This window comes from Mustela putorius, unplaced genomic scaffold (genome assembly GCF_011764305.1).
Source record: "Mustela putorius furo isolate JIRA1106 unplaced genomic scaffold, ASM1176430v1.1 tig00001033_pilon_pilon_pilon, whole genome shotgun sequence".
Lineage (NCBI taxonomy): Eukaryota > Metazoa > Chordata > Mammalia > Carnivora > Mustelidae > Mustela > Mustela putorius.
Genome location: NW_025421540.1, coordinates 3,247 through 27,172, shown reverse-complemented (window position 1 = coordinate 27,172; position 23,926 = coordinate 3,247). Strand labels below are relative to the sequence as shown.

Below are 23,926 nucleotides of genomic sequence, written 5' to 3'. Positions count from 1 at the left end.
TAACTAAAGTCCACAGTTTACCTCATGGTTTACCCTTTGTGTTTTATACTTTATGGGCATTGACAAGTAAATGACATGTGTCTACTATTATAATATCCTACAGCATTGTTTCACTGTCTTAAAAATCCTCTAAAATCCACCTATTCAAATTTCCCTGCCTTGCCGCGAAACCCTGGCTATCACTCATCTTTTTATTGTCTCCATAAGCTTCTGCTGTTATCAGAATGCACTATAGATGGAAACCAAAGTGTAAAGTCTTTTCAGATTGGCTTTCATTTAGCAACATGTAAGTGAGTTTCCTCCATGTCTTCTATTCCTGAGAGTTCATTTCTTTTTACCACTCCCTCAATCACTGTACCTTATAACCTTGTTATAATTGCTTACCAGTGTCAAGGTATTCTATTGTTGACTCCTTGGAATTTTCTACCTACAGAATCATGTCATGTGTGAATATAGACAGTTTTATTATCTCTTCCTTCCAAATCCAAGTTTATTTTCTTTATAATACTATGTTAGCAAAGACTTCCAGAAGGAGGCTGAAAAAGAGTGGTCAAAGGGGCCCCCTTCCTCCTTACATTACCGGAAAAGCATCTATTCTCACCATTAAGTACAATGTTAGCTATAGGGCTGTTGAAGTCATGTTTTACTGAGTTAAAGAAATTCCCTGTATTCCTAGTATGCTGAGATTTCTTATTGTGAATGTGGGTTAAGATTTTGTGAAATGCTTTTCTGAACCTATTGGTATGATCATATGGTAATTTCTTCTTTTCCCTGTTGATGTGATGGGTTACCTGAACTGATTATCAAATGTTGAACCAGGACTGCATACCTGAAATAAACCCCACTCGGTCATGGTGTGAAAATGTATACTGTTGGATTCAATTTGCTAATGACTTGTTGAGGATTTCTGCATTTATGTTCCAAGACATAGACTTCTATCTGCAGTTTCCTTTTCTTGTAATGTCTACCTCGTTTTGCTACTACAGCAATGCTGGCTTCACAGAATGAGTTAAGAAGTAGTTCTGCTTTTACTTTTTGGAAGAGATTGTAGAGAAATGGTATCACTTCTTCCTGAAGTGTTTGGTAGAATTCACTAATGAACACATTTGGGACTGACACTGATTTGGAAGATCAAGTATTAACTCAATTTCTTTAACAGCTATATGCCTAGTTAGATCTTTTGGTGAGTTTTGGCAGATTGTGTCCTTCAAGGAACTGGTCTATTTAATTTTATCTAGGTTATGAAATTTGTGGACGGAGAGCAGTCCATAGTATTAGTATCCTTTTAATGTCCATGGAATCAGTTGTTACGGCTTTCCCTCATTCTCTTCTCAGCACCTTGTATCTTCTCTTTTTCTTATTTAATTTAGCAAAGATGTTTATCAGTTTCATTAACCTTTTCAAATAACTAACTTTTGGTTCTACTGATTTCTGCTCAAAGAAAGCTTATGCTGGATTTAATCAGCTCCTTTTCCTAGTTTCCTAAGATGTAAGCTTAGACTCTTTGTGCAAGTTAAGACCATTTGTTTCTGTAACCTGGTTTGTGTAATCTCACTGATGGTGTAATTTATTATACCACCTTTATACCCTGTCAGTCAATAAATGCCTCACTCCAGCCCCACCCGCTCCAGTCTCAACCCACCTTCTCACAGAGCCAAAAATCTCCAACGGCTCAGATCTGTCTCTGGCTACACTGGCCTCTGCCTTAGAGGGCAGCTACTTGCAGAGGGTTTGTATAAAATTTGGGCTGAGGACTAGAGGACTCACATATGTATACTCAAGGTACTCCTGGTTTGGCATGAACCATGAGTGAATGGGGAAAATGAGACTAGGAACTAGATATCCCTCTACACTAAATACATTCTACTTGCCACTTCGCTATTTTGATTTATACATTCTAAAGTGTTACAAATGAGCTCTGTGGGCCTCCTTTTACAAACTGCTCAGCCCTTACACACATGAGCGATGTGCCTGATATGGTAACAACTGCCAAATTAGGAGTGGCTGTTCTGTGTTCACAACTAGATTAAGTTTCATGATGCATATGAAGCACATATAGTTTATATAAGGTACCGTATGTGGAAATGCAAATCCTGCACACTTGAGGGATGCTTCACATAAGGAAGGCTGTGGCCCTAATTACTCAGTTTATTTCTGCTTTTAAAAAGCTTCATAGTCACATGATTGCCAGAATGAGGGCTGCAGTACGATTAACATGAGGGAACTTCTCGTGATGAAATCATGATTCCCTTGTAATTCTAATGCAACAGAAACTCCAGATTCCTTTTCGATTTTGTAAGCTGTGTTGATGGTTACTCAAACTATTAAGTGATAAAATTTCACAGAACTACACGTACACGCAAACTGCATGTAAAAACTGAAGTGAGAATAAGGACTGTATGTGACTTAGTACTGTGGTACCATCAACTCCCTCTGCTTGACAATATACAATGGTTGTGGAAATCAGCCACAGAGGAAGCCTGCTGGAGGGCATGTGAGAATTCTATGTACGACTGCAACTTCTTGTGATTCTATTTTTTCATTTTATTTATTAGTTAGTTAGTTTTTAAAGCTTTACATGGCACAATATACTTCTATAAATTACAATTTCTTATGTTTCCCAAAGATAAATATGGCATCAAAACCCAAAACTCAACTTCTAATGTTGTGTTACTTCTAAAAATAATCTTCAAGCTATATACCCCAAAATTGAAAGGTTTCCTTTTAATATAAATTCTGATGTAACCTAGTTTGTATTTTTGCTAAAAAAGAAAACAAAGATACTTTTACGAAATAAAGAAATCTGTAACGCTTTATACCAGTATTTGCTTGGTGACATTCAATGGAATGTTACTTAACAAGACTGTCCTGCATTCGTCACAGTCTACTTTGGAGTAAAATAAGGTCAGTTTGTGTGGAAGAAGGTTCCCGAACATTCAGGATGTCAACAGAGCTTCTGCCAGTGTGAATTCTTGTGTAATGGCTGCTGAAGTGCAGCTCGACACTCCTAACATCCACTTCAATTGTAAGATTTTTCTCCTGTGTGTTCTCTGATGTACAATGAGGTTTGACTTCTGAGAGAAGGTTTTTCCACATGTGTTACATTCATAAGGCTTCTCCACTGTGTGTGATCTCTGATGTTTAGCAAGGTCTGACTTACGGTAAAAAAATTTTCCCACATTCATTACACTGACAAGATCTCTCTCCTGGGTGAGCTCTGTGAGGTACTGTGAGGGATGATTTGTGACTGAAGGATTTCCCACATTCATTACATTCATAGGGTTTCTCCCCTGTGTGTTTTCTGTGATGTAAAATAAGTCCTGACTTCACACAGAACGATTCCCCACATTCATTACATTTATAGGGCTTTTCTTCTGTATGAGTTCTCTGGTGGACAATTAAGGCGGACTTATGATAGAAAGCCTTTCCATATTCATTAAACTCAAGGTTTCTCACCTATCTGAATTCTCTGGTGCTGTGTGAGCTGAGACTTCTGACAGAAGGTTTTCGCACATTTGTTACATTCATAGGGCTTCTCCCCTGTGTGTGTTCTATTATGTTTAGTTAGGTATGATTTACTATAGAAGATTTTCCCACATTCATGACATTCAAAGTGTTTCTCCCCTGTATGTGTCCTATAATGTTGAGAGAGGGTAGACTTATGGCTGAAGAATTTCCCACATTCAGGACATGCAAAAGGCTTCTCCCCTGTGTGAGTTCTCTGATGTACTGTGAGGTCAGACTTCAAGCAGGTTTTCCCACATTCAAATCATTCATAAGGTTTCAACCCTGTATGAATTATCTGATGCCGGTGAGAACTGACTTGTAGTAGAATGTTTTCCCACATGCATTACATTCATAGGGTTTATCCCCTATGTGAGTTCTTGGATGTTGTCTAAGGTGTGACTTCTGACAGAAAGATTTCCCACAGTCAGGACATTCGAAGGGTTTTGCACCTGTATGAGTTCTCTGATGTATTGTAAGGTGTGAATCCATACAGAAGGAATTCCCGCATTCATAGCATTCATAGGCTTTCAGTCCTGTGTGTGTTCTCTGGTGTTTAGTGAGGTCTGACTTCTGATAAAAAGTTTTCCCACATGCATTACACTGATAGGGTTTCTCACCTGAATGTGTTCTCTGGTGTAATGTGAGGGCTGACTTGTGGCTGAAGGCTTTCCCACATTCACTGCACACATAGGGCTTCTCTCCTGTGTGTGAGCTCTGATGTTTAGTGAGGTTTGACTTCTCCCAAAAAGTTTTTCCACATTCATTACACTGAAAGCGTTTCTTTCCTGTGTGTATCCTCTGATGTCAAATGAGGTGGGATTTCTCTCAAAACGCTTTCCCACATTCATTACATTCAAAGTGTTTTTCTCCTTTATGAGGTTTCTGAAGTTGTGAAAGGCATAAATTCCTCCCGAAATCATTCCCACTTTGATTACATTCATAGTGTTTCATATGTGCCCCATGATGTTTCAAAAGGGTAGACTTTATACATAAGGATTTTCCACAATCACTAAATCCACAGTGATTTTCCTCTGAGGAATTTATCCGATGGACTAAGAAGGAGTTATCAAAGAAGGTTCTCCCATATTCATTACACTCACAATCATTACCTTCTGCAATCTCTCTCTTGTACGTACTAAATATTGCCTTTTCAAGGAAGGTTTCTTGATAAATATCGCCCTCGACCCGCAAGGACGACAAGAAGCCTGGTTCAGTATTAATGCTTCATTCCCCTTTATTTCGTCAACTTCCTTAGCTTATATGCGGCAGGGTGACCAATAAGGGGCCAAGCAATAGGGAGAGCCAATGAGAGTCTTGTTACTATGCTGATTAGATTTGAAACAGCCAATGACTATATCCCCCTTTAGGTGGGCTTCACCAGAAAGTTCGTTGTTTACTTGCAGTGCATCTTGCTGGCAGTGAGCCAAGCGCTATCTTGTAATGGCGGGGCTTTCCCGGCCAGAGGCGGTCTCCGACAGGTAAATATTATAATCAAAATTTTGCTCTAACATTTGAATCTTCTCAGGATGAATAGGGTCCTCATCATGACTCAACATTTTCCCATTTTTAAAAAATTCACTCTTCTCTCTAGTATGAGTTTTCTCACGTTTAATACAGAGTAGCAATTTTCCACAGGCATTAAATTCATCAGTCTTTTTTCCTAAACAGTTTTTCTTATTGATAAATAATTCTGAAATACAGCTGAAATTCACTCCATGTGAGTCCCACTGACAGAGGGTTCTTCTGGAAGGAAGACTTTGTGTCCAAGTTAAGTGGTTTTTCTACTACATTACCTTGTTCTTTAGTTAGTGTTTTATTATTGATGAATGCAACTTCCCACACATGTTTAGGCTGGTTTTGGTGGCTTCTTTCTTTCTTGTGATCAGTTTTCCAGATTTCTAAAAATAAGAAAAATTAACCTTACATGGAAATATTAACACATTTTTTATGGAATGCAATATATATACAAATGCCCTATATTATAGCTGACTTGGATTTCTTTTTTAGTCTCCAGAGAAGAAAATAATTTTAAGCACATTTTTTTCTATTCTTGAGTTTAATATGAACCACAGAAATAAAAACAAGAAACAAAAGCCTGGCACAGTACAAAAAGGGAGCAGAAACTGCCTATTACAACGTGAACATCTGCATTCCAATGTCTAAAAAATAACAGCACCTGTTAAAATATCAATATAAGGAGAGCAAATAAAATTACCTCCAACAACCCATGCCTTTGGCATAACTAGGAGATACAAAGTACTACTAAATTCAAATCACCACTAAGGAAAGAAACATTTAAATACAGAAGAAACTGATAATGAGCCCACATCCTTTGAAAGAGTCAGCTACATACTGTAGCAACCACACATAAAGAAGAGACAGGGAACTCAGAGATGATTAAATGTAAACAGAATCATTTCCAGAAAGGGGAAGTCTCACTATGAGTGGGGCAATACTGAGATGACATCTCAGTTCTGATACATGACAATTCAGACCACTGGGAACTCCAAGAGTATATGGGAACTAAGGACACAAGGCTTAGTGATCTAGGTGAGGAATAATATTGTAAAAAGGACAATGTGACCTTGGAATAGACTTAAATTACAAGGAGCCAGATATGAACTGAATTGCCCCTCTCCCAAATTCATATGCTGCAGCCCTAATTCCCAAGGTGACTGTATCTGGAGACAGTGCCTTTAAGGAGGCAATTAAGGTTGAATTAGGTCATCAGCGTGTTGGGCTAATCTGATAGGAGCAGCACCCTTATTAGAAGTTGAAGAGGCACCAACTTCCTTGCTCCCACCATGTGCACACACAAAAAAGCGATGTGAGGCTACAGCAAGAAGGTGCTGTCTGCAAGCTGAAGAGATAGGGCTCACCAGAAACCAACCCTGCTGGCACCTTCACCTTGGCTTTACAAACTCCAGAAGTGTGAGAAAACAAATTTCTGTTATTTAAGTCACCCAGTCTGTGGTGCTTTGTTGTAGTAGTCCAGGCAGACTGACAGAGAGCCCAGAGAGAAAAGAGACTTCACTGGAATTTTAATAAATAGCATTGAAAAAGGATCAGTGATGACAGAGCAGAAAAATATTACAATAAAACTAAAGAAAGAAGAAATGGATCACAAGGAAGACCCCGGCTAAAGAAGGTAGTCTGCAAAATAAGTAAAAATTTTAAAATAAAATTATATGCATATATGTAGGATTATAGTTTCTATAGAGGAAAAACCCTAGAAAAGAGAAAATTAAACCCAAAAGAAGTAAGAGAAGTAAGGAATAAACCCAAACACAGTAAGAGAAGTAAGGAATAAAGATCATATGGAAAATAATGAAAACAATGAAATACTATACACATACTTCATTTCCAATATAAAAATTTCCTATATGTTGATTTCCTACAAATTCTGTTTTCATGAACATTCAGCTTAAAATAGTTTCTAATTTACCCTTCAAATTCTTCTCTGAACCATCAAGTTATGTAAAAGTGTGCCATTAAGTTTCTAACTATTTAGGAATTTCTGTTATTGATTTTTTTTTCTTTTAAAGATTTTTTTTTTATAAACATATATTTTTATCCCCAGGGGTACAGGTCTGTGAATCACCAGGTTTACACACTTCACAGCACTCACCAAATCACATACCCTCCCCAATGTCCATAATCCCACCCCCTTCTCCCAAACCCCCTCCCCCCGGCAACCCTCAGTTTGTTTTGTGAGATTAAGAGTCACTTATGGTTTGTCTCCCTCCCAATCCCATCTTGTTTCATTTATTCTTCTTCTACCCACTTAAGCCTCCATGTTGCATCACCACTTCCTCATATCAGGGAGATCATATGATAGTTGTCTTTCTCTGCTTGACTTATTTCGCTAAGCATGATACGCTCTAGTTCCATCCATGTTGTTGCAAATGGCAAGATTTCATTTCTTTTGATGGCTGCATAGTATTCCATTGTGTATATATACCACATCTTCTTGATCCATTCATCTGTTGATGGACATCTAGGTTCTTTCCATAGTTTGGCTATTGTGGACATTGCTGCTATAAACATTCGGGTGCATGTGTCCCTTTGGATCACTACATTTGTATCTTTAGGGTAAATACCCAATAGTGCAATTGCTGGGTCATAGGGCAGTTCTATTTTCAACATTTTGAGGAACCTCCATGCTGTTTTCCAGAGTGGTTGCACCAGCTTGCATTCCCACCAACAGTGTAGGAGGGTTCCCCTTTCTCCGCATCCTGGCCAGCATCTGTCATTTCCTGACTTGTTGATTTCAGCCATTCTGACTGGTGTGAGGTGATATCTCATTGTGGTTTTGATTTGTATTTCCCTGATGCCGAGTGATATGGAGCACTTTTTCATGTGTCTGTTGGCCATCTGGATGTCTTCTTTGCAGAAATGTCTGTTCATGTCTTCTGCCCATTTCTTGATTGGATTATTTGTTCTTTGGGTGTTGAGTTTGCTAAGTTCTTTATAGATTCTGGACACTAGTCCTTTATCTGATATGTCGTTTACAAATATCTTCTCCCATTCTGTCAGTTGTCTTTTGATTTTGTTAACTGTTTCCTTTGCTGTGCAAAAGCTTTTGATCTTGATGAAATCCCAGTAGTTCATTTTTTCCCTTGCTTCCCTTGCCTTTTGCGTTGTTCCTAGGAAGATGTTGCTGCGGCAGAGGTCGAAGAGGTTGCTGCCCGTGTTCTCCTCAAGGATTTTGATGGATTCCTTTCGTACATTGAGGTCCTTCATCCATTTTGAGTCTATTTTTGTGTGTGGTGTAAGGGAATGGTCCAATTTCATTTTTCTGCATGTGGCTGTCCAATTTTCCCAGCACCATTTATTGAAAAGGCTGTCTTTTTTCCATTGGACATTCTTTCCTGCTTTATCGAAGATTAGTTGACCATAGATTTGAGGGTCTATTTCTGGGCTCTCTATTCTGTTCCATTGATCTATGTGTCTGTTTTTGTGCCAGTACCATGCTGTCTTGATGATGACAGCTTTGTAATAGAGCTTGAAGTCCGGAATTGTGATGCCACCAACATTGGCTTTCTTTTTCAATATCCCTTTGGCTATTCGAGGTCTTTTCTGGTTCCATATAAATTTTAGAATTATTTGTTCCATTTCTTTGAAAAAGATGGATGGTACTTTGATAGGAATTGCATTAAATGTGTAGATTGCTTTAGGTAGCATAGACATTTTCACAATATTTATTCTTCCAATCCAGGAGCATGGAACATTTTTCCATTTCTTTGTGTCTTCCTCAATTTCTTTCATGAGTACTTTATAGTTTTCTGAGTATAGATTCTGTGTCTCTTTGGTTAGGTTTATTCCTAGGTATCTTATGGTTTTGGATGCAATTGTAAATGGGATTGACTCCTTAATATCTCTTTCTTCTGTCTTGCTGTTGGTGTAGAGAAATGCAACTGATTTCTGTGCATTGATTTTATATCCTGACACTTTACTGAATTCCTGTATAAGTTCTAGCAGTTTTGGAGTGGAGTCTTTTGGGTTTTCCACATATAGTATCATATCATCTGCGAAGAGTGATAATTTGACTTCTTCTTTGCCAATTTGGATGCCTTTAATTTCCTTTTGTTGTCTGATTGCTGAGGCTAGGAGCTCTAGTACGATGTTGAATAGCAGTGGTGATAATGGACATCCCTGCCGTGTTCCTGACCTTAGCGGAAAAGCTTTCAGTTTTTCTCCATTGAGAATGATATTTGCGGTGGGTTTTTCATAGATGGCTTTGATGATATTGAGGTATGTGCCCTCTATCCCTACACTTTGAAGAGTTTTGATCAGGAAGGGATGTTGTACTTTGTCAAATGCTTTTTCAGCATCTATTGAGAGTATCATATGGTTCTTGTTCTCACTTTTATTGATGTGTTGTATCACATTGACTGATTTGCGGATGTTGAACCAACCTTGCAGCCCTGGAATAAATCCCACTTGGTCGTGGTGAATAATCTTTTTAATGTACTGTTGAATCCTATTGGCTAGTATTTTGTTGATTTTTAATTCGGCTAGATCTAACTCTACTCTGGTAAGAAAAGGTATTTTATATGACTTGACTCCTTTTAAATTAATTGAGATTTGTTTTAGATCTTAGAATGCGATCTACCTTGGTTTATGTTCATGTGTTCCTGAAAAGAATGTGTATTCCACTGGTTTATTTGTGTGTAGGGGTAGGGGATATTTTATAAATGTCAATTAAGTCAATTTGGTTACTCAGTGTTCTTCTATTTATCAGGAGAGAGATATTGAAACAGACGGTAGCTGTGTGTCTTTTTATCATTCAAGTTCCATCAGGTTTTCCTTTCTAACACTTTGAAAAACTATCTGTCATCCTAGTAACACTGGGCACCCCCAAGGCAGAGCCCTTTGACAAGAGTCATTAGAGACGTACACTGTGGAAGGAAAGGACTTTAAATAATCCAACCCAGTCATTAAACAAATAAATAAGCAAGGAAAAATAACAATGGGCCCTTTCAGAGAAAGAAGGAATCAGTATAAGGCTAGGTACAAAATATCTAAAATATCCCTTTTGTCCAAAGGAAAAAAAGAAAGAAAGAGAGAGAGAGCTTTGTCTTGTGATTCATAAGACAAAGAGGAAAATTTCACATATATGGGGGAAGGAGCAGGCAGCTAACTGCCCATGAAAGAGTCCAGATATCAGACTTAGCACTTCTCAAAGCAGCTTTTACAAACACACCCAAAAGGCAACCATGTTCAAGGAAGGAAAGGAAGGTAATGATGGCACCCTCATCACATAGAGAACATCAAAAAACTGAAAAGAATGAAACAAAAATTCTCAATTTGAAAATTATAATATCTGCATTGTAAATTCGTTAGACAAGAATTATAAATTCGTTGATTCAAGCTTATAGAAGATGAATTAGTAAACTTGAAGATACACAATAGATATCATTTACACAAAAGAAATAATAATGAATAAAACCAAAGAAAGCCTCAAACAAATGAAAGACAGTGCTACCTGCACCAACATATTCATAATGGGAATATCAAAAGAACAGAAGGAAGAGTGAGAAGAGAAAAATCATTCAACAGAATGATGGCAAAACCCTGGAAACTTAAGATAAAAATAATATGCAAATTCAAGAAGATAAACTCCACGTGAGATAAACAGAGATCCATGCCAAGATGCATCACAGTAAAAATACTAAAAAAGAATCACAAAAAATAAAATTTAAGTATCAAGAGAAATACAACTCATCACATATAAGGAACTCCAGTGAGACTGATACCTGACATTTCTGTGTGTTATTTTTTAAATTTTCCTTTGGGATGTCTTTCATTCATGCTTTACTTACATGTGTCTTGTTTAATTCTGAAATGTTTAGGTATTTTTCTATTGCCTTTTTTTTTTTTTACCTGACAAATAATTTTATTTGATGTTGTGCTTAATTCTGAACATTAAAAGAAAAATGTTAACTTCTATGCCCACTGAGAGATGAACACTTATAAACAAATTAGTTCAAACACAAAATAGATATATTCAATCATTGCCTCCCTGCAATAAAATTTTTATAATATCTAATATATGTTTCTATTTTTTACATCTTTACTTAGAAATTATATCACTGTTATATATGTATACATATAATTATAGTACATAAAACTCACAAATTATCATTTTATATATATACATACATTATATATACATACACATATATGTAATGTTATTATCTAGAAGCAAACTTCTTAGGAGACGTAGGTTACAAAAACGAACTGACCTGTTGAGTAAAGGACAGGCACGGCCAAGTAGGGAGAGATAGGTAGGGGTCTATGGGATCGGGCTTACAGAAATCCCAAAACTGTGGAGGTGTAAGGAAACCAGAGATAAGGGAACACACCAGACCCCTTGGCCCTAGCTGAGGGCGAAACCTGTCTGAAGTTGGGAGTGGGGCTGGGGGGGTGTCTTTTTTATTTTTTTTAATGACAGTCACCTGTGACCAACAAAGAATAAACAGACCCTAAAAAAAAGTAGCCATTAAAGATGTTATCACCAGTCCTTACTCAAACCAAGACATCACAAGAATGTTAAGGCCACAAGCTCCCTGGTCAGTTCTAAATAAAAGACCGTCCCCTGGGGATAAAAATATGTTTTTTTTAATTACATTTATTTATTTTCAGCATAACAGTATTCATTATTTTTGCACCACACCCAGTGCTCCATGCAATCTGTGCCCTCTATAATACCCACCACCTGGTACCCCAACCTCCCACCCCCCCACCACTTCATTCCCCTCAGATTGTTTTTCAGAGTCCATAGTCTCTCATGGTTCACCTCCCCTTCCAATTTCCCCCAACTCCCTTCTCCTCTCTAACTCCCCATGTCCTCCATGATATTTGTTATGCTCCACAAGTAAGTGAAACGATATGATAATTGACTCTCTCTGCTTGACTTATTTCACTCAGCATAATCTTTTCCAGTAACATCCATGTTGCTACAAAAGTTGGATATTCATCCTTTCTGATGGAGGCATAATACTCCATAGTGTATATGCACCACATCTTCCTTATCCATTCATCTGTTGAAGGGCAGAAAGATTCCCTTCTTTTTTATTTCTTTATATAAACATATATTTTTATCCCCAGGGGTACAGGTTTGTGAATCACCAGGTTTACACACTTCACAGCACTCACCAAAGCACATACCCTCCCCAGTGTCCATAATCCCACCCCCTTCTCCCAAATCCCCTCCCCCCAGCAACCCTCAGTTTGTTTTGTGAGATTAAGAGTCACTTATGGTTTGTCTCCCTCCCATCCCATCTTGTTTCATTTATTCTTCTCCTACCCACTTAAGCCCCCATGTTGCATCACCACTTCCTCATATCAGGAAGATCATATGATAGTTGTCTTTCTCCGCTTGACTTATTTCGCTAAGCATGATACGCTCTAGTTCCATCCATGTTGTTGCAAGTGGCAAGATTTCATTTCTTTTGATGGCTGCATAGTATTCCATTGTGTATATATACCACATCTTCTTGATCCATTCATCTGTTGATGGACATCTAGGTTCTTTCCATAGTTTGGCTATTGTGGACATTGCTGCTATAAACATTCGGGTGCACGTGCCCCTTTGGATCACTACGTTTGTATCTTTAGGGCAAATACCCAATAGTGCAATTGCTGGGTCATAGGGCAGTTCTATTTTCAACATTTTGAGGAACCTCCATGCTGTTTTCCAGAGTGGCTGCACCGCTTGCATTCCCACCAACAGTGTAGGAGGGTTCCCCTTTCTCCGCATCCTCGCCAGCATCTGTCATTTCCTGACTTGTTGATTTCAGCCATTCTGACTGGTGTGAGGTGATATCTCATTGTGGTTTTGATTTGTATTTCCCTGATGCCGAGTGATATGGAGCACTTTTTCATGTGTCTGTTGGCCATCTGGATGTCTTCTTTGCAGAAATGTCTGTTCATGTCTTCTGCCCATTTCTTGATTGGATTATTTGTTCTTTGGGTGTTGAGTTTGCTAAGCTCTTTATAGATTCTGGACACTAGTCCTTTATCTGATATGTCGTTTGCAAATATCTTCTCCCATTCTGTCAGTTGTCTTTTGATTTTGTTAACTGTTTCCTTTGCTGTGCAAAAGCTTTTGATCTTGATGAAATCCCAGTAGTTCATTTTTGCCCTTGCTTCCCTTGCCTTTGGCGTTGTTCCTAGGAAGATGTTGCTGCGGCTGAGGTCGAAGAGGTTGCTGCCTGTGTTCTCCTCAAGGATTTTGATGGATTCCTTTCACACATTGAGGTCCTTGATCCATTTTGAGTCTATTTTTGTGTGTGGTGTAAGGAAATGGTCCAATTTCATTTTTCTGCATGTGGCTGTCCAATTTTCCCAGCAAAGAGAGAGTCTATTGCCTTTTTTTAAGATTTTATTTATTTATTTCACAGATACAGATCACAAGTAGGCAGAGAGAGAGAGGAAGGGAAGCATACTCCCCGCTGTAGAGAGAGCCTGACTCCGGGCTCAATCCCAGGACCCTGAGATCATGCCCTGAGCCGAAGGCAGAGGCTTTAACCCACTGAGCCACCCGGGTGCCCTCTACTGCCTTTCTATTATTGATTTGCAGTTTGATTTCCTTATGCTACGAGAACATAGCACTATTTTGGTTCTGCTAAATTTACTAAGGTTTGTTTATGGCATAGGATATGTTGTATCTTACTGAGTGCTCCACAGGCACTTGAGAAGAATGCATATCCTGCTGCTTCTAGGTACTATCTACAAATGTTCATTCAATCCCTCTGGTTAATGGTACCATTCAGTTCTTCTACATCTGCCATTAATTTATATCTGCTGTCTGAAAGTTCTACCAATTGCTGAGAGTAAGGTGCTGAATTCCCCAAATAAAATTGAAAATTTGTTTATTTCTCCTTTCAGCTCAATCAGTTTTGATGTGTGTACTATGAGGTTCTTTCTGTTGTTTGGTGGGGTCACATTTTGGATCACAGTCTTTTTCATTGGAATACTGCTTTTTCTCCAATAATTTCCTTTGCTCTCAAGACTAATTTATCTAATATTAATGGAGTCAGTCTTGTTTTTTTTTTCATTAATGTTTGCAAAGTGTATTTTCCTCTTTCTCATTTTTTAAGAGATTTTATTTATTAATTTAACAGGGAGAGACAAAAAGAGAGGGAACCTAAGCAGGAGGAGTGAAAGAGGGAGAAGCAGACTTCCCGACAAGCAGGGAGCCTGATGCAGGGTTGGATCCCAGGATCCTGGGATTATGACCTGAACTGAAGGCAGACGCTTAATGACTGAGCCACCCAGGTACCCCAGTGTATCTTTTTCTATTTCCCATCAAACTCACTATGTTGTATTTGAAATGAATTTCTTTGTAGATAACATATTTCTTCCTTTTGTTTTTTGTTTTATCCAGTCTGCCAGTCTATACCTGAATTGGTGTGTTTTTAAAATTTTTTTAAAGATTTTATTTACTTATTTGAGAGACAGCATGAGAGAGGAGAAGTTCAGTGGGAAAGGTAGACTCCCCATGGAGGCTGGAACCCAATGTGGGACTCCATCCCGGTACTGCGGGATCACGACCTGAGCCAAAAGCAGTCGCTTAACCAATTGAGCTGCTCAGGTGCCCTGAATTGGTGTGTTTAGATCATTTACATTTACAGTAGACACTGCTATATCAATGTTTAAGTCTGTTGTTTTATTTTTCTATTGTTTTCTCAGTTTCTCATTCATCTGTTCCTAATTTATTTTCTTCCTGGTTACTTGAACATCTTCTTAAAAGATTCCGTCTTCATTTACTTACAGTATTTCTAAGTTTACCACCTTGTATAGTTTTTTTAGTGGTTGTTCTAAGTATTCCAAGTCCATTTCTAGGTAAAATGTACATATATAATTTATTACCGTCCTCCTGGATCAACATTTTACCACTTCAAGGAAATATAACACTTTAATTCCAATTAAATTCCTGTATTCTATCTTGTAAATACATCATATCCTCCACACGCAGAGCATCAAATCATGATATTCTAAATTTTCTATCAACAATCAAATGTGATTTCATAAACTCCTTAGATGGGAACTCTATTATATTTACCCTTATTTTTTGCCACTTCCAATGTTCTTTCTTTTTTGAAGCTCCACGGTTTCTTGTGTTATTTCCTTTCTATTTAAAGAACTTCCTCTAGCCATTTTTAAAAGATAAGTTTGCTAACAACATTTTCTATTTTTTTTTCCATTGTAGGATACCTTCAGTTATCCTTTCATGAATGTATTTTCACAAGCCACAGTTCTGTTTTGTTTGAAAGTTCTTTTCTTTCAGTACTTGGAAAAAAAAATGGATTATTGCCTTCTAGCCTCCATGGTTTCAGATGATGAATTCACTATCATTTCCAAAAATTACTCTCATAATTTTTTTCTCTTTTGGTTTCAGAAATTTAATCATGACATGCCATTGGTATGAATATCTTTTTTGCCAAATTTGGGAAGTTTTCATCATTATTCCTTTAAATACTTCAAGTGCCATCATCTCTTCCCTTTTTAGTTCTTTTTTTTTCTTTTTAAAGTTTTTTTTTAATTTATTTGAGACAGAGACAGAGAGAACATAAGCAGGGGGAGAGGGGCAGAGGGAGAAGAAGGGTAAGAAGCAGACTCCCCACTTAACAGGGAGCCCAAAGCAGGACTTGATCCCAGGACCCTGGGATCATGACTTGAGCCAAAGGCAAACACTTAACCAACTGAGCCACCCAGGTGCCCCAATACAAATGTTAATTCTTCAGTTATTCCAAATACAGAGAAAATCCAGCCTCTTCTCATTACCTCCATTCCTCTCCAATTTTGACTAAATGACCATAATCACCCTTCAGGAAAACTTAAAAGGTTCCACTAGTGAACTCTCTTAAGTGCTTACGTTCTTTCCAACATTTTCTCTACAGAGGTGAGAGAGATCTTATAAATCAGACATTGTTTGTTTCCCAAAATACACTAGTAAGAATAAAATTAAAAACTTCAGTAAGACTTATGATATTCTTCTTTTGGACCACAGCTGCCTGACACCATTTCCTGCGCCACTTCCCATCAAACATTCCCCTTGGCCATTGTGACTATTTTTCCTGTTTCCCAAGAAACACCAAACACATTCCTCCTCATTGGCTTAGTAGCTGCTATTATCCCTTCTGTGAAGAAGCAGGATCCTCACAGTTCACACAATCATCTCATTCAAATTCCGCTTTAAAAAAAAAAAAAAAAAGCTTTTATTTATTTATTTGACAGAGAGAGAGAGAGAGATCGAAAGTAGGCAGAGAGGCAGGCAGAGAGGAGGAAGCAGGCTCCTCGCTGAGCAGAGAGCCAAAGTAGACCCGAGCCGAAGGCAGAGGCTTAACCCACTGAGCCACCCAGGTGCCCCGAGATGTTTATTTTCCTTTGGGATTATGGAGGGGAAAAATCAAATTCTGCTTTGATGGAGATCTCCTTAAGGTTTTCCCTAAGACTCTTAAGAGTAGCACAGTCAACTTAACTTTGCTCTAATTCTAGGAAAATTTTTACCACTACAGGGCTTTAATACACATAAGTATATGATTTTAGTGTCACCTTTTAAATTTACATTTGACAAAAAACTGCATAAATTTTCAGTGTACAATCTGTTAATTTGATACATTTTTATGCTGTGTAATTGCCACTGTACCAATAATTAGCAACCCTGTTATGTTACATCATTACCATTTCTTATTAGTAATTAGAAAAATTAAGTTCTAATGTCTCAGTTTGATTACTGTAACAAAATACTGTTTTCATTATATGATATATAACATCTCTAGGGCTTATTTATTTATCTTTTTTTTAAAATGGTATTCATCACTTGACAGAGACACAGCAGTAGAGGGAACACAAGCAGGGAAAGTAGAAGTGGGAGAAGCAGGCTTCCCACTGAGCCGAGAGCCCAATGCGGGGCTCGATCCCAGCCAAAGGCAGATGCTTAATAACTGAGCGACCCAGGCAACCCTCTAGGGCTTATTTACTACTTGTTATACTTTTTATACACTTAAAATCTCTTCTATCTCTCCCTCTACTCTGGGTAACCACCACATTACTCATGTTTATAACAAATTCAGCTTTTCTAGATTCCAGACACAAGTGACAACATGCAGTACTTGCCTTTCTCTGTCAGACTTATCTCACTTGATATAAAGGTTCACCCGTTTTGCAAGTGGCAGAATGTCCTTTCTCATGGCTGAATAGTATTCTATTACTCACACATACCTATCTTATTTAGATATTCATCCACTGACAGGAACCTAAGGTCATTTCCGTATCTGGCTATTGTGAATCATACTGTGATAAACACCAGCATGCATATTCTCTCTTTCACAGCCTGTTTTCATTTCCTCTGGTGTCTTCCCAAGTGGAACTACTGGATCATACAAGATAGTTCTATATTTTACTTTCTGAGCAATCTCTATACCATTTTCTATTGTAGCTGATCCAATTTACAACACGGTCAGCAGTGCACAAGCGTTCCTTTTTCTCCGCATCCTTCCCAGAACTAGTTATCCCTTCTCTTCTTGGTACTAGCCATTCTAAATGGTGTGATGTATGGTTCCGATTTGCATTTCCCTGATGCTTAGTAATGCTGACCATCTTTTCATGTATTTGTTGGCTGTACTGCTATTTGTATAAGCTCATTGACACATAGATAATAGCAATTACTCAAAAATTATTTGAGTCAAAAAATGAGCATATGAAAGAATGCCTGATGACAGTAAGGCAGGCAACTGAAACTGCTTTGGGAAACAAAGGAATGAAAAAAACAACAGTAAAAATAAAGTAGGCAAGGACTGGTTTTTTGACAGATGTAAGAATGGTAAATACTAAAAAAGTGAATCAAAAAAAAATGTTATTTTAAGAGTGGTTTCAGGAGATTTGTTAAAAAAACAGTATTCCCAGTCAGTTCCCAGGGTTAAGACATCTAAAGAGATATTCTTGAAATTGTCAACCTCTGGGTTAATCATGGGAAAATACTAAATGCCCTGATGTTCATCTGTGCAGAGTCCATTAACTCACCTGGGAAGCTCTGGCTTGGGAATTCTTCCTCCAGTATCCATGGCTCCTCTCCTCGCTCTAACCTGAAGACCACTTCTGGTTTGGTAACACAATACTTTGTGTTCAGGATTCAGACCAGAAGGCCTGGCTTGCAGGGTCTCTGAAAGAGCAGCAAGCTTCTGGAGCTGCTCAATGAAGATGCTATTGAACATTTCACTGGAGGGGTAAACACAAATATCTTCCTGGTACCCAAAAGAGATCAATCAACACTGATTACTCAGTTCCAATATTAAAAATCATCCAACTCTACAGTGTCTATATGCTTCACAGTTAAAAGAATGAGAACATGCTACTTAGAATTACAAAAAACCAGACCTTACCCACTGAGACAAGGTTACTGTAGTTCTCCAGCATCATGTCTCTAGACAGGGACCTCTGAGCTGAATCCAGGTGCTACCACTCTTCCTGGGTGAAGCCCACAGTCACATCCTTAAATGACACTGACCCCTGGAATTTCTGTTCAATCTGAAATGTTCAGAATTGGGTAACATGGTAAAAGCTGTATGGGAACCAATCCTCACCAGGATTACCAAATAGTTTGCAAAACATTTGACTTTATACTTTGTGGGAAGATGAGAAACCATAATGGAAATACTATGCCATTGCTTAAGGTATTATTCATGCAAAAAATGATCAAATTGCACACTGTATCTGGAACCATTCTAGTTCTTAGAAATGCTAAATTATTAAAATTGTTCTTGGATTCAAGTAGCAATAATATGGTAAGAAAACACACAGTAGAGGAGGAGGAGTCAAGATGGCGGAGAAGTAGCAAGCTGAGACTGCTTCAGCTAGCCGGAGATCAGCTAGATAGCTTATCTAAAGATTGCAAACACCTGAAAATCCATCGGCAGATCGAAGAGAAGAAGAACAGCAATTCTGGAAACAGAAAAACAACCACTTTCTGAAAGGTAGGACCGGCGGAGAAGTGAATCCAAAGCGACGGGAAGATAGACCCCGGGGGGAGGGGCCGGCTCCCGGCAAGCAGCGGAGCAACCGCGCACAAAATCAGGACTTTTAAAAGTCTGTTCCGCTGAGGGACATCGCTCCAGAGGCTAAACCGGGGCGAAGCCCACGCGGGGTCAGCGTGGCCTCAGGTCCCGCAGGGTCACAGAAGGATCGGGGGTGTCTGAGTGTCGCAGAGCTTGCGGGTATTGGAACGGGAAAGCCGGCTACAGAGACAGAGCCGACAGTAAGCTCGCAGCTCCGTGTTACCTTGAACCGGTCGCAGGCTCGGTGAGCTCGGAGTGCGGCCGGAGGTCAGGCAGATGGGAGTAACTGGGCGCTGTTCTCTGAGGGCGCACTGAGGAGTGGGGCCCTGGGCTCTCGGCTCCTCCGGGCCGGAGACCAGGAGGCCGCCATTTGTATTCCCGTCCTCTGGAACTCTACGGAAAGCGCTCAGGGAACAAAAGCTCCTGAAAGCAAACCCGAGCGGATTACTCACCCCGGCCCCGGGTAAGGGCGGTGTAATTCCGCCTGGGGCAAAGACACTTGAGAATCACTACAACAGGTCCCTCCCCCAGAAGATCAACAAGAAATCCAGCCGAGACCAAGTTCACCTACCAAGGAGTGCGGTTTCAATACCAAGGAGAGCAGCAGAATTCCAGAGGAGGAGAAAGCCAAGCACGGAACTCATGGCTTTTTTCCTGTGATTTTTTTTAGTCTTGCAGTTAATTTAATTTTTTCTTTTTCATTTTTTTTTTCTCGCCTTCGGGTAAATTTTTTTTTTAACTGTTACCTTTTTCTTTTTTAACGATTTTTTACTAGTTTATCTAATATATATATATTTTTTTACATTTTTCTTAGGTGTTTTCTTTTTTTAAAAATTCTTTTCTTTTCTTTTCTTTTTTTTTTCTTTTTTCTTTCTTCCTTTTTGAACCTCTTTTTATCCCCTTTCTCCCCACTCACGATTTTGGATCTCTTCTAATTTGGTTAAAGCATATTTTCCTGGGGTTGTTGCCACCCTTTTAGTATTTTACTTGCCCCTTCATTTACTCTTATCTGGACAAAATGACAAGACGGAAAAATTCAACACAAAAAAAAGAACAAGAGGCAGTACCGAAGGCTAGGGACCTAATCAATACAGACATCGGTAATATGTCAGATCTAGAGTTCAGAATGACAATTCTCAAGGTTCTAGCCGGGCTCGAAAAAGGCATGGAAGATATTAGAGAAACCCTCTCGAGAGATATAAAAGCCCTCTCTGGAGAAATAAAAGAACTAAAATCTAACCAAGTTGAAATCAAAAAAGCTATTAATGAGGTGCAATCAAAAATGGAGGCTCTCACTGCTAGGATAAATGAGGCAGAAGAAAGAATTAGTGATATAGAAGACCAAATGACAGAGAATAAAGAAGCTGATCAAAAGAGGGACAAACAGCTACTGGACCACGAGGGGAGAATTCGAGAGATAAGTGACACCATAAGACGAAACAACATTAGAATAATTGGGATTCCAGAAGAAGAAGAAAGTGAGAGGGGAGCAGAAGGTATACTGGAGAGAATTATTGGGGAGAATTTCCCCAATATGGCAAAGGGAACGAGCATCAAAATTCAGGAGGTTCAGAGAATGCCCCTCAAAATCAATAAGAATAGGCCCACACCCCGTCACCTAATAGTAAAATTTACAAGTCTCAATGACAAAGAGAAAATCCTGAAAGCAGCCCGGGAAAAGAAGTCTAACATACAATGGTAAAATATTAGATTGGCAGCTGACTTATCCACAGAGACCTGGCAGGCCAGAAAGAGCTGGCATGATATTTTCAGAGCACTAAACGAGAAAAACATGCAGCCAAGAATACTATATCCAGCTAGGCTATCATTGAAAATAGAAGGAGAGATTAAAAGCTTCCAGGACAAACAACAACTGAAAGAATTTGCAAATACCAAACCAGCTCTACAGGAAATATTGAAAGGGGTCCTCTAAGCAAAGAGAGAGCCTACAAGTGGTAGATCAGAAAGGAACAGAGACCATATACAGTAACAGTCACCTTACAGGCAATACAATGGCACTAAATTCATATCTCTCAATAGTTACCCTGAATGTGAATGGGCTAAATGCCCCTGTCAAAAGAAACAGGGTATCAGAATGGATAAAAAAACAAAACCCATCTATATGTTGCCTCCAAGAAACACATTTTAAGCCCGAAGACACCTCCAGATTTAAAGTGAGGGGGTGGAAAAGAATTTACCATGCTAATGGACATCAGAAGAAAGCAGGAGTGGCAATCCTTATATCAGATCAATTAGATTTTAAGCCAAAGCCTATAATAAGAGATGAGGAAGGACACTATATCATACTCAAAGGGTCTGTCCAACAAGAAGATTTAACAATTTTAAATATCTATGCCCCCAATGTGGGAGCAGCCAACTATATAAACCAATTAATAACAAAATCAAAGAAACACATCAACAATAATACAATAATAGTAGGGGACTTTAACACTCCCCTCACTGAAATGGACAGGTCATCCAAGCAAAAGATCAGCAAGGAAATAAAGGCCTTAAATAAAGGCCTTAAATGGACCAGATGGACATCACAGATATATTCAGAATATTTCATCCCAAAGCAACAGAATACACATTCTTCTCTAGTGCACATGGAACATTCTCCAGAATAGATCACATCCTCGGTCCTAAATCAGGACTCAACCGGTATCAAAAGATTGGGATCATTCCCTGCATATTTTCAGACCACAATGCTCTAAAGCTAGAACTCAACCACAAAAGGAAGTTTGGAAAGAACCCAAATACATGGAGACTAAACAGTATCCTTCTAAAGAATGAATGGGTCAACCGGGAAATTAAAGAAGAATTGAAAAAAATCATGGAAACAAATGATAATGAAAATACAACGGTTCAAAATCTGTGGGACACAACAAAGGCAGTCCTGAGAGGAAAATATATAGCGGTACAAGCCTTTCTCAAGAAACAAGAAAGGTCTCAGGTACACAACCTAACCCTACACCTAAAGGAGCTGGAGAAAGAACAAGAAAGAAACCCTAAGCCCAGCAGGAGAAGAGAAATCATAAAGATCAGAGCAGAAATCAATGAAATAGAAACCAAAAAAACAATAGAACAAATCAACGAAACTAGGAGCTGGTTCTTTGAAAGAATTAATAAAATTGATAAACCCCTGGCCCGACTTATCAAAAAGAAAAGAGAAAGGACCCAAATAAATAAAATCATGAATGAAAGAGGAGAGATCACAACTAACACCAAAGAAATACAAACTATTATAAGAACATACTATGAGCAACTCTACGGCAATAAATTTGACAATCTGGAAGAAATGGATGCATTCCTAGAAACATATAAACTACCACAACTGAACCATGAAGAAATAGAAAGCCTGAACAGACCCATAACCAGTAAGGAGATTGAAATAGTCATTAAAAATCTCCAAACAAACAAAAGCCCAGGGCCAGACGGCTTCCCGGGGGAATTCTACCAAACATTTAAAGAAGAACTAATTCCTATTCTCCTGAAACTGTTCCAAAAAATAGAAATGGAAGGAAAACTTCCAAACTCATTTTATGAGGCCAGCATCACCTTGATCCCAAAACCAGACAAGGATCCCACCAAAAAAGAGAGCTATAGACCGATATCCTTGATGAACACAGATGCGAAAATACTCAACAAAATACTAGCCAATAGGATTCAACAGTACATTAAAAAGATTATTCACCACGACCAAGTGGGATTTATTCCAGGGCTGCAAGGTTGGTTCAACATCTGCAAATCAGTCAATGTGATACAACACATCAATAAAAGTGAGAACAAGAACCATATGATACTCTCAATAGATGCTGAAAAAGCATTTGACAAAGTACAACATCCCTTCCTGATCAAAACTCTTCAAAGTGTAGGGATAGAGGGCACATACCTCAATATCATCAAAGCCATCTATGAAAAACCCACCGCAAATATCATTCTCAATGGAGAAAAACTGAAAGCTTTTCCGCTAAGGTCAGGAACACGGCAGGGATGTCCATTATCACCACTGCTATTCAACATCGTACTAGAGCTCCTAGCCTCAACAATCAGACAACAAAAGGAAATTAAAGGCATCCAAATCGGCAAAGAAGAAGTCAAATTATCACTCTTCGCAGATGATATGATACTATATGTGGAAAACCCAAAAGACTCCACTCCAAAACTGCTAGAACTTATACAGGAATTCAGTAAAGTGTCAGGATATAAAATCAATGCACAGAAATCAGTTGCATTTCTCTACACCAACAGCAAGACAGAAGAAAGAGATATTAAGGAGTCAATCCCATTTACAATTGCATCCAAAACCATAAGATACCTAGGAATAAACCTAACCAAAGAGACACAGAATCTATACTCAGAAAACTATAAAGTACTCATGAAAGAAATTGAGGAAGACACAAAGAAATGGAAAAAATGTTCCATGCTCCTGGATTGGAAGAATAAATATTGTGAAAATGTCTATGCTACCTAAAGCAATCTACACATTTAATGCAATTCCTATCAAAGTACCATCCATCTTTTTCAAAGAAATGGAACAAATAATTCTAAAATTTATATGGAACCAGAAAAGACCTCGAATAGCCAAAGGGATATTGAAAAAGAAAGCCAACGTTGGTGGCATCACAATTCCGGACTTCAAGCTCTATTACAAAGCTGTCATCATCAAGACAGCATGGTACTGGCACAAAAACAGACACATAGATCAATGGAACAGAATAGAGAGCCCAGAAATAGACCCTCAAATCTATGGTCAACTAATCTTCGATAAAGCAGGAAAGAATGTCCAATGGAAAAAAGACAGCCTTTTCAATAAATGGTGCTGGGAAAATTGGACAGCCACATGCAGAAAA

General features: G+C 38.5%; 1 pseudogene; it reads right to left on the bottom strand.

The window, feature by feature from the left end:
* Positions 1 to 1,446: 1,446 nt before the first annotated feature.
* On the bottom strand, positions 1,447 to 18,136 carry LOC101683257 (annotated as a pseudogene).
* Between the last annotated feature and the right edge of the window lie 5,790 nt (positions 18,137 to 23,926).